An 11574-nucleotide genomic window follows, 5' to 3' on the forward strand; every position below is an offset into this window, starting at 1 on the left:
TGAGTTTGCGTAAACTCACCCTTCTCTATTTAATTTGTACATGTAATCCCCAAACTTGACGGGTTGATACAATGGAGGACTCGATGGTGGCATACGTAAATTTTAGACTGTTTTTCGTTAATGCCTAGAATTTATTACTTATTTGGGGTTTTTGAAGTATCTTTTGGACTATGGACTGGTTGGCTTTAATTTTAGGACTTTATACTATTTTTATGGATTTTTTTAAAACTGCAACTCCATAAAACACGATTTTTTCTAAAAACTAAGGTTTTTCGTAAATAGAAACGATTTTCCCTAAATTAATTGGTTACAAAAGCTTTCGCTAATAGACAAGTTTTAAAGCAAATCAACTAGTTTTTTTTTTCGAATTAAATAAAAGCTAACTTACTGTAACGATTTTTAAACTCGACAATCTTGTCTTCAAATCTTTTTCCATGTGACATCGCCAGATCCGATCATAATGTCTAGGCCGACTTTGGGGTGTTAAAACTTCTGTACAAACATGAAATAGAAAATAAATATAAATGAAACAAGTGGAGAGTACTATTCCTAGAAAATCTCGACTTGATCTCTTAACTCCCTCTTGTGTCGCACTCAGGGCTCCTCGTCAGGAGCTGGTCTACATCCCTTTCATGTCTTTTCACCCGTAGGAGGCTTAAGTCACCATAGCCAAAAGCTTTAAAAGATAGATTGCAGAAGATAATACTCCCCCTCAAAAAAACTTTTTTTTCCTTTTCACGTGAATATTAATATTTATCCAAATAGCGAAGGTGTCCTTTCATCAGAATCATGTTGCCTCTGTACATACAAGTTAGTTGTACCAGACTGGACAGCTTACACATTTTTGTTCTTATCCGGACAACTATTAGGTGCGGCAACAATTTTGGGCCCAATCTGGAAATACTCATGCAGTGACATCAGTGCCAAAACATGACAAAATTAAGGATAAATAGGCTAGGATCCATTGGGTTATAAAATTCAATTTACTGAACTGAAAATGCTAAAATAAAGATAACTAAATTGGGACAAATTAACCAATAAGTAGAGAGAAAACATATGTTCTTTCTAGTACTATCACTTTGCTGTATTTTCTTGTAGTTATTTTGTAACGCTCTTTTAGATATTCTTTTGATTATTTTATTGATGGTAAAATAAGGTATTTGAGAGAGTGGTTTGTAATAATTTGAGTTCGAATTTGGGGTTTCAAATATTCTTGTGTGTAAAGGGTAGTTTGGGCTTTAGCCAATAGTTGTATAGGATGAATTGTTCAATAAAAGCATTCTCTAAACGAGGCATTACAAGGTAGACTTAATGAATTCGAATTGCGTTAATAAATATTGTGTGTTATCTCTCATTACTTTGCTACTTGTTTTACTTTGGATTTAATTTGTTTTCTTTGATTTTGTTCTAGCCTTTGTTAGAATGAAACTATTTTATAGTAAACCAAATTATCTCTTTGAAAATAATTGGAACCTAGTGCAAATTGAAAGTTTTTCAAGAATAAAGGAAAATGATGAAAATAAAAACTTTGATGGCTATCTAGACACAAAAGAAGGAGAAATAAATTTTTGAATAATTTGTTTTTTGAAAATTTCTATTCAATAATAACATGTAAAAATAATCTTATATGACATTTAATGATTAAATGGGATCGTAACTTATGTCATAAGAAGCTTATCTAATAATTCTTTTTTTTTAAATGTAAAGCTGATATTCATTAAATGTTTTAGGGGCTCAATAAAGACTAACACCCTGAAAGATGTTACAAAACAGATGAAAAGACGTTACAAGCAAATCAAACAGCACACTAAAGCCACTTAAAGATGAAAAGCAAACAGCCACACACAACTAAATAACAAACAGATATTAAAATGCCTAAAACAAAACCCACAGTAAAAAACTATAAACGAACCAAAATAGAGCCTTCCCCTAAACTACCATAGAGAGAAACCAGAGAAATACCAGCCAAAACCTCTTCAAACAAAGCTAAAAAACCATCAACCATAGTAGAAGAGGCAAAAGCTTGAGAGAAACAAGACCGTGGAGATTCAGAGTGAACCTTTTCCATTCTCAAGCTTCTGAAAAAAAAACCTTAATATTATCGAATATTGGCAAATCCAGTTGTTCCAGTCCACAATTGTCATCTTCTCAACTGGATCTAGGGCTTTTTCAACCCAAAAACATGGTGCTTGATACCGATGTCCCTTCTTAGCCAACATATGGGCAGCCTTATTTACTTCTCTTGAAATGAAATGGTAAGATATCTCCTCGAACCTTCTTCATAAGTCGTAGATACTTAGAATCACCGGTCGGAGGATCGATTTGTCTTCTTTTTTTTATTTGATCTTTCTGATGATTGTCAAGGAGTCTCATTCTACAGAAATCTTAAGGAAACCCATTTCAGCTGCAAAGAGTAAGACTCTCTCGCAAGCCCTAGCTTCTGCCACAAAAGCATCTTGGACTCCATCATAAGGGTAAGCACAGGACCCCATAATCTGACCTTTGTTATTTCAAGCCAGAACTGCTGCAATTGAAGTGTATGTATCTGTATTAAAAGAAGCACCAAAGTTTAGTTTAATAACATCAGTATTTGGAGGTCGCCATAGTTCCTTCATCATAGGTTTCATAAAATGAAAAGGATTCTAAGTCTGATTTAGCTCCTGCATGTACCCCTATATAAATCCCAAAATATCTTGACAGAACCTTTCTGTCCTTCATAAACCAACTTGTTTCTTCTAAACCAAAGAGCCTAGTAAGATATAGCCATTAGCATTCGCTGTCTTTTATTCTTTACAATAAACATTTGTGCTAACCAATCTTTATAATTTGAGGAATCCACCCTTTGGTTACTCAAAATTTGTAAGTGTTTCCACAATTGCTGAAGTACTTGACAAGTCTAACTCAGATGATTAGCATCCTCCAATGGGTTGTTGCACAGTGGACACAAAACATCTCCGGTCAATCTACACTTGGCTAAATTGATGAAATGAGGCAAAAAATTATTAAACAGTCTTCACACATGTATATTTATTTTTTCTGGTAGTTGTAATTTCCATAGAGAGTTGTAAAATTCTTTGTAAATGTGGGGTGTAGCAGTAGGAATCTGATTAGTAGAATGTAGATGTTCTGAAATTAGGACTTTTTACCCACTTTTTACTGCGTATTCCCCGGTTGCCTCATGCCTCCAGCCCAACATGTCATTTAATCGTATACAAGAGAGAGGGATCTTGAAGATACGCTCAGCTTGATTGGTGCCAAATATGTCTAAAATTTTAGCCTTCTTCCAGGTAATTGTTTCTTTATCAATCAACTAACTTACAGTTATCCAATAAGGATTAATAGAATTAACTAACACTCTAGTATTCCCAAGACTCGATAGCCAAGGATCGTTCCAAATGTTCACAGCTTCTCCACTCCCGATACGACAAATTAGCCCATTCTCAATTAGATTTCAGGTACTACATATACTTCGCCAGGTGGTGAAGGGTTAGAGCTTACTTCTACCGACATAAAATTACATAAAGGATAATAACGACTCTTAAAAACTTTGGCTAACAAACAATTCGGTTGAGAAAACAACCTCCATGCTTGCTTAGCCAACAAAGCTTTATTAAACATAAATAAGTCTTTGAAACCCATGCCAACCTCACTTTTGGGCTTATATAATGAACTCCAAGTGCTCCAATGAACACCCCTAGCAGATTTAGTATTTTGGCATAAAATTTTTGGTAAAGAAAAACACTACATTGCATAGATTGGGATTTCTTGTAGAACAGATTTAAGAAAAACCTCTTTACCACCCATAGAGAGATAACAGATACTCCACCCCTCAATCCTTTTCCTAAATCGATCAATATAATTGGTAAAAGCCCATTTTTTTCCTCCTACCAACCATCCTACGCTTTGCTCATATCGAGAACGGTGACTAGTAATGACCTTGTGGAAGAAACTTATGTTTCGGTCCCCATTTTTTAGCCAATTAATTTGAGCACGTTGTTGCCAGTAAATTTTCTCTTTATCTACTTCCTAGTTTAAACCCATCTAAACATTTGTTATCCCAGCCAGATTATCATCCGTCGGATCAAAGTTAAAAAGTTCAAGTAGGCAACTTTCCAACTCCTTATTTTTCTTGTGTTCATGAGATTTCATACGGGCCTAGTATTGAAGTTTTTTTCCCCAATTTAACCAGCTTTTCAGGAATGTTAGTATTGGAGGTAGCCAAATGATTTTGTATTTCCTCCTCAAAAGACGAATCAAGACACCAAGTAGCCTCAAATCGAAACAACTTACTTGGGCAATGTCTAGTATGTACATGCTTTCCATAAGAATCCACAATAGAATGGCTTAGGTGTTCAACTATGTATTTTAAGAAAGGATTCCATCATTCTAAATTCGCAAAAGCCCGATCAAATCTTTCCCGAATATTAGTAGTACAAAATTTTCCTTGCTCTTATGTGTACCATCTACCATAAAAACCAAGATCAGTCAAACCACATTCCTCCAAGACGTTACTAAATGTCGCCATTTGACGCTCCGATCTAAGTCTCCCACCTTTTTTTTCCGAATAAGCTTGTGATCTTATTGAAATCTCCAACCACCAGCCAAGGTCTTTATTGCCCATGATTCAACCGCCGAAGTAACTCCCAAGACGTACTTTTCTGTCGTTCATCCAGGTTCCCATAAAACCCTGTGAGTCTCTAGTTCTTGTCCTTCTCAGGATCATGAACATCCACATCAATATGAAAATGGGAATAACTTCTCAGACTAATCGCAGTATTGTCTTTCCAACACAAGGATAAACCGCCTTTAGTACCTATTGCATCAACATCAATACCACTACTAAAATCGCATTTCGATTGAATCACTTCTATCTTTTTTTAACAAACTTTTATTTCTATAATAAACAAAACTTGGGGATTTAAGGATCTCAATTTTTTTCGAAGCCAATTAACCATTCGTGGTCTCCCTAATCCATAAATATTCCAATTAATGAACCTCATTGCATTCGGCTGCTCCGCCCTTCAGAGCTAGCTGATTGATCTTGGGTGTTTTCCTCCATAACTTTTACAGATCTGACATTTCCACCACCCACCATTCGCTTCCGTTTCTTTCTTTCTACGGTTTCAAGGGGTTTATTTTCAGAAACCAAAATTAGTTTCATAGGCCCATTTTTAGAAACTTCCCCTAAAATCCTTCTATTTTTCATATTATGGATATTAGCATATCCCTTGAAACAGGCCTCCTTTCCATATCCAAGAGGCATAAAATTAAGATTAGTATAAGATTTCTCAACATCCCTCCTCCAATCATGCCCAGTAACTCTCTCCATCCCAAAATTATTCCCAGTAGATCCACTTTCTTTTTCCAACTGTTTACTGGTCGAGCCATCAGCTTCCCGTAGCCACTTAGTTATCGAGGAATTCCGACATTTTGCTACCGCCCTGAGCGAAATATCCTAGCCAAAAATAATTCTTGAGGGATCAATTTTTGTTCTTAACGGGAAAAAGCTTTCCTCATGCCCAAGCCTACAGTAAATGAAACAAAATAAACTCAACTTCTCATATTAGAACCATGCATAAACCACTCGTTCCTTCCCAATCAAGATTTTCTTTTTTCGTTTCAATGACATAGTCACATTCAGGCGGACTCTAATGCACATGAATTTCTGAATCCCTATTGTCGGGATAGAGGCATCATATTCCACAAATTGCCACAGAAAATTTCCAAATTTCTTGGCCATTACTTCAGTCATCATCCCTGTGGGTAAATCATGGATTTGAATCCAAAATTCAGAGGTTGATAGTGGCACCAAAATAGGATCTTCACCAGGTTGAATCTTATGCAGGATTAACAAATGGTTGTTAAAAAACTAAGGGGTACCCACTAGTACTCTATTAATATCAATATCATGAAAGAAACGTAATAGGCATCTTCTCTCTCCAAGATCTGAAATAAAGATGCCTCCAAGTGGGTGCCATAGTTCGGCCATGGTATTTCTTAATGAAAGGAAGTGAACTGTGCTATCTGTTAAGCAAAGTCCTACCAGACAATACTTGTACTCATTATCTACCACTAAGGCGTCCTCACAGAACGCATCCTCTTCCTCATCCACTAGATTCAAAAGTTGCTAGTTCGTCCTCTATATCTCTCAACTGAATGATTCTAAGAAAATGACAAAAATAAGAAAAAAAAAGTACAAAAGCAACAGACGGAGAGCTCATGTCAAAAGACAGAATAATTGGTTTTCAAAATACCAGCTAACCAATTCTACATTATGAAAATCAACTTTTGAATATTCTTGTCAGCTTATCTAATAATTCTTATTGCATAGAATTGATGGTTGTATTTAAAGTTAGAAAAATATATATTTCTACCAAATGAAATGGAATGTAAATAAGGTAGATTCCAAGAAAAGAGCTTTCAATAATTTATAAAGAAAGTCCTTGACAAGTGCTATATATATATATGAAATAATGAATTAGGTAAGTGCTTTTCCAAAAAAAAAAAAAAACCTACATAAAATAATGTAGCATGACGAGGAAATTAATGTAATGCTGGGCTTTAATTCATGATATTACCTAAACCAACTAACTTAATTAAATACAATTTTGATGTTTAACTAATTACACCAATCAAAACACATGCTTTAGACTAAAAGAGACAACAGGACAACATACTCGGGAAAAAAACAAAGAAACCTCAGATAGTTGCAGGTTGGGATTGGATTCGTCAGTACATTAGTTTGAAAAATGAGGTTGAATTAATTGATGTGTAAATTAATAAATAAGGGTGAAACTAGGATTTATGTGAGAACGATTGAGATACAATTTTAAAATTTAGGGTCAAAGCTAAAGGACTTAAATTAAATTTTGAACTTTTGAAATGGGACAAAATTGCAATTATTTCAATTAAATAAAAGTTAAATGGGAACAATTGAATAATTGACATGCACTACCATTACACCATTGAGCAAGGCCCTGCACTGTTTTTATTTTATTTAATTAAATCTTTTATTTTTAATAATTCTTTTATCAAATTGAACTAACTGGTCATATAAAAATTGATAATTTGATCAATTTAACTATTAGTTCGATTATAAAAATATTGGTTGCTGCAATATTTTGTACTTCTTATTTTATTTATAAAACATGGTTGATGTAATAAAAAGAGCTTACCTAATAATTTTTTCGTGTAAGATTGATGGTTGTATTTGAAGCGAAAGAAATATATATTATTTATATTACATATCAAATGAAATGATGAATATGAAACGGAAACAAAAAGAAAATGTAAATTCCATGTTGACTACCTAAAAAAGACATTGAAAGCTATCTAAATATATATAAAGAAAGACCACCCCCTGAATCTTCTGCTTTTTCCCCTAATAGTTTGAGCCATGATAAGGACTACATAAAATAATGTAGCATTACAAGGAAATTAATGTAATGCTTTGGCTTCAATTCATGGTATTACCAACTAATTTAATTAAATACAATTTGCATCAACTTGGATTTGAGGTCTAATTAATTAGACCAACCAAAACGTATGTTATACACTAGAAGAGATAACAGGGTAGTCGACTCTCAAAAATAAAGGTTAATTTAGTAGTGTTTCTCAAAAGTGTTTTTTATTTTTTGGGATAAATTTATTCTTAATCAAGCTGTTTTTTAAGAGAAAAAGTGCTTCTCCCAAACTAAAAATTGGCACAGAAGCACTTTTTTCATAAGCCGAAGATTTTAGCTTTTGAGAAACATTCCTAAACTAGGCCTAAATCATATCAATAGACTTGATATTTTATTTACGGATTTAAATAGTTATTGGTTTTGATTTTTCTTTTTTGTGGATTAAATTTTAGGATTTTTCACCGCATTAAAAAGTTGGTTTTTGCAATACATGTTTTCACAAGTTAAATTATTTAGGATGTTATATATAGAGATGCTCATGGATCGGGATAGGTTAGATCCATGTAAGGTATCCAGACTAACTTTTTAAGCTCGAGCCTAGTTTTTCTTCAATTTGAATCAATTCTTTTTGTTTTAGTAAGTAGAATAAACAAATAAAACTAATTACATAATGTTCCTCTGTGCAAGACTGTCACTCGAATGGGCAATAGGAAAAATTGCTAACACCTCCCTTGAAATCTCCTCAAATATCTTCAATCCTTGGTTTGTTTCCAAAGCCATTTTGGCTAAACAGTCAGCAATTTTGTTTCATTCTCTAGGAAGATGTTGAATGACCCAAAATCTTACGTTCACCAACAAGTATTAAATACGTCTAATAATAGTAGAGTTCGAACTTATCGAAGAAGAATCCTGAATCAATTCTTTTATCACCTCATTTTCATTACCGATAACACGTAAACCCAACTTCTTACCCAATTCCAAAGCGTCCGAAGCCTCATTCCATAGCTTCTTTTTTCGATTTTAAAATTCCGAATCTGAAAGCTGACTCATAGGAGAACATGGTTTTGGGATTTTGTTGTTGCATTTCCTACCTCTCCAATTTTTCTTAACCCGAGAAATACTTTTCTCCTCAATCTCGAAAAGAGTCCTCACTCTTCTAACTTTTGAAGGAATGACTTCATCGGACCTCTGTTCTTCAATCTCACAATGATCCTTCGTCTCAATAAAATTGTTAGGAATAAGAACATTACACATGATGCTCCCATCCGCATTGTTAGGAGTGAAGTGAAGACCGATCCACCTCCAAGTCTTCTCTAGCCCGAATGGGAGATCTAACTTCACCATCAAGCAAAGGCCCATAATACAAACGTCTTCGGCTGCTAAAGAAGAGATTTTTCCGTCCAAAATCTCATCTTGAGAACTTGGGTTAAAAGAGTCCAACAGTACGATCTCATTGTTGGCATCAAAAGCATTTGAATTAACCCTTAACTTCCCAAGAGTAGAAGTCTGACCACTAACGAAGCAATTATTATCCCCACCCAATTCACCAATTTCTAAGACATCCCCCCACGTATTTCCAAGTATAGAAGTTTGACCACATATTTTTCGATTAAAATTAAAAACCATTTTTTAAAATGAAAATAAAAAAAATATTTTATCAAACCAAACGAGACCTTAATTTTTTATAAAATAAAATTTTAAGTATTTTTTATTTTCAATATTTTATAATTTAATTTAATTTCTAATTATTAAAATCAAATAAACAAATCATGTAAAATGGGTAGAAAAAAAATCAAAATTGTGTAGTAATCTTCAAAAAAAAATTCAATTTTAATTACAAACTTTAATAAAATAAGGGCAAATTACACCAACAGTCACTCAATTTTGATGTAGCTGACAAAGCAGTCATTTTGATTTCAATTCAGTCACTCAAATTTTGAAAAATGACAAATTGGTCACTATCGTTACAGACGTAACAAATAGCTGAGGTGGTTAACTTGCCATGTTGGCATCCCATGTGGAAACGACGGTCTCTATACCATCCTCCATTAACTTGCAGTAGAAGAAGAAGAAGAAAGAAAAATAAAGAAAAAATGCAACCCATGTGTTTGCTTTGCCAAAACAGAATCCGACCCTCTCCCTCTCCCTCACCATCCATTTCCCTCTGCTAAACATTTCATGTTTCTAGATCACCAAAAAAAGCAGCCCATAAGAAAAGCCATTTTTGTAATTTTTTGGGGAAAATTTGAAATACAAAATCAGAAATTAAAAGGACAATATATATACTGGGTTCTCTCTTGAAAATGGCTTGATTGAGGTTTGAAAAAAGCCTTTCAAATTCGTATTCTTGAGGTTGGTTATTAGAAAGACTGTCTCTAGGAGGAGCACTTGAAGGTTTTGAAAGGAGTAGGAAGTTGATGATGATAGTTGTAACAGTCTATTTTTATTTAAATCGGAATAGTGATTTTGGGACCACAAATTCGATGATTAAATTATTATTTTTTTATTATTTTAATGTCTATGGGATGCTAGTGGGATCGTATTAAAATTTCGTTAAGAAGTGTTGACGTTCGCATGCTTAATTACGTAAAAAGGACTAAATTATAAAAGATGCAAAAGTTGAGTTCTAGTAACTAAAGGTATCAAATTGTTATAAAATTTAAATGTGAGTGGACTTAAATGGTAATAATATCATTCATAAGGTTAGTGGACAATATTGGACATGGTTTAAGTGAATATTAAAGTAAATAACTAAGGTTAAAAATGTAAGTTAATCAATCAACTTAAAATTAAACAAACAAAAGTGTGGTATCATCTTTCTAAAAGATTTATCCACCAAAAATAGGGAAAGAAGAAGCTATATTCAAGCTTTGAAATTTTGGCAAGTTCAAGTCTTTGCATGGTATGATTCAAAGTCCCGTTTTTAATGATTTTTATGTTTTCAAGATCATTATAGCTTAATCTAGGTAGCCCAGGGACTAATTTCCAAAATTGTTAAAGAGTTAGGATTTTGCTATGGTTGTTTTTGCATGATTTTTTATGTTTGATGGAAGATTTTGAGTCCTTATAGTTAAATAAACAAGTTTTGTAAAGGAATTTTTTTATGAAAATTTCATTTAGGGACTTATTTATAAAAGTAGTAAAAGTTTAAGTTAAATTTATGAAATGGTGATTTGTATGAGCTAGTAGATGTCCCTAGAGAATTTTTCTAGCATGAGATGAGGATTAAAATGCTTAAATTTCAATTTATGAGCTTAGGGACTAAATCGAGAAAATTTAAAATATTTAGGGTCAAAGGGTAAATATGCATAAATGTGAATTATTAATTGAATTGAATTTTGAGATTGATTAAACACTTAATTGAATGTAATTATTTATTTAGATCAAGATAAATCTCAACCGGATTTAAATCAGGGAAAGACGAAAATCACAGATTAGCTGGATCATATTTCTACGCTTTACACCATGTTTGGTTTGGTGTAATGAATTAGCCATTACACCCCTATTCCGTGGGCCCCACTAATCCCCACTTAATCCCGTGTTTGGTTTGATGTATTGCCTATTACAGGCCTATTATAACACGGATGTATTCCTCATTTTCTCTGCTTCAACAACGATTAGCCATTCCGTTCTAAAAGTAAGGATTAGCTAATCGTCTGCTTTTACCTCCCGACCAAAATCTGCTGCTCCACCCCACCCTCTCCTCCCAACATCAATAGCAGTTTTCTTGAACCAAATTTCCACCGTCTCGGATCGCTTGTGAGAAAATTGATGCTTCCTTATACCGCTCTCAAACTCAAGCCAATTGATGTTAATCAAACTCTTTTTCTATCGACTCAATCGCTACAAGAAATTTCCTTCGCTTTCTCTTAGAAGGTTCCTCTCCTCTCTCTATTTATCTCAAAAATTTGATCTGAAAGAAAGAAAAAGAAAACTATTTCCTTTCCATGAAATACATACGATCTTCTCTCTACCAAACATTTTTTCTTTGCTAAGGGTTCTTGCTTTTCAAACCATTTTTTCGCCATTTTTCTTGTAATTCTTTTTCTTGTTAGAGTTTAGATTTTAGATTTTTTAAAAAAGAAACAATTAGATTGTGAGGTTCAGTTAATTATTAGGGTTTTCTGTTTTGGGTTTCCTATTGCGTGGTAATTTTGAAGTGCATATAAAA

The 11574-nt window shown here is 33.5% G+C and overlaps 1 long non-coding RNA gene across 1 annotated transcript; it reads left to right on the top strand.

Annotated features, from left to right (window-relative positions):
- The first annotated feature begins 1743 nt into the window (after positions 1-1743).
- Positions 1744-3332, top strand: LOC105804316 (uncharacterized). The gene is made up of 2 exons (XR_001136879.2): positions 1744-2255; positions 2381-3332. It is a non-coding gene; the product is annotated as an uncharacterized LOC105804316 (long non-coding RNA).
- Positions 3333-11574: the final 8242 nt, after the last annotated feature.

The sequence above is a fragment of the Gossypium raimondii genome, chromosome 11 (genome assembly GCF_025698545.1).
Source record: "Gossypium raimondii isolate GPD5lz chromosome 11, ASM2569854v1, whole genome shotgun sequence".
Classification (NCBI taxonomy): domain Eukaryota; kingdom Viridiplantae; phylum Streptophyta; class Magnoliopsida; order Malvales; family Malvaceae; genus Gossypium; species Gossypium raimondii.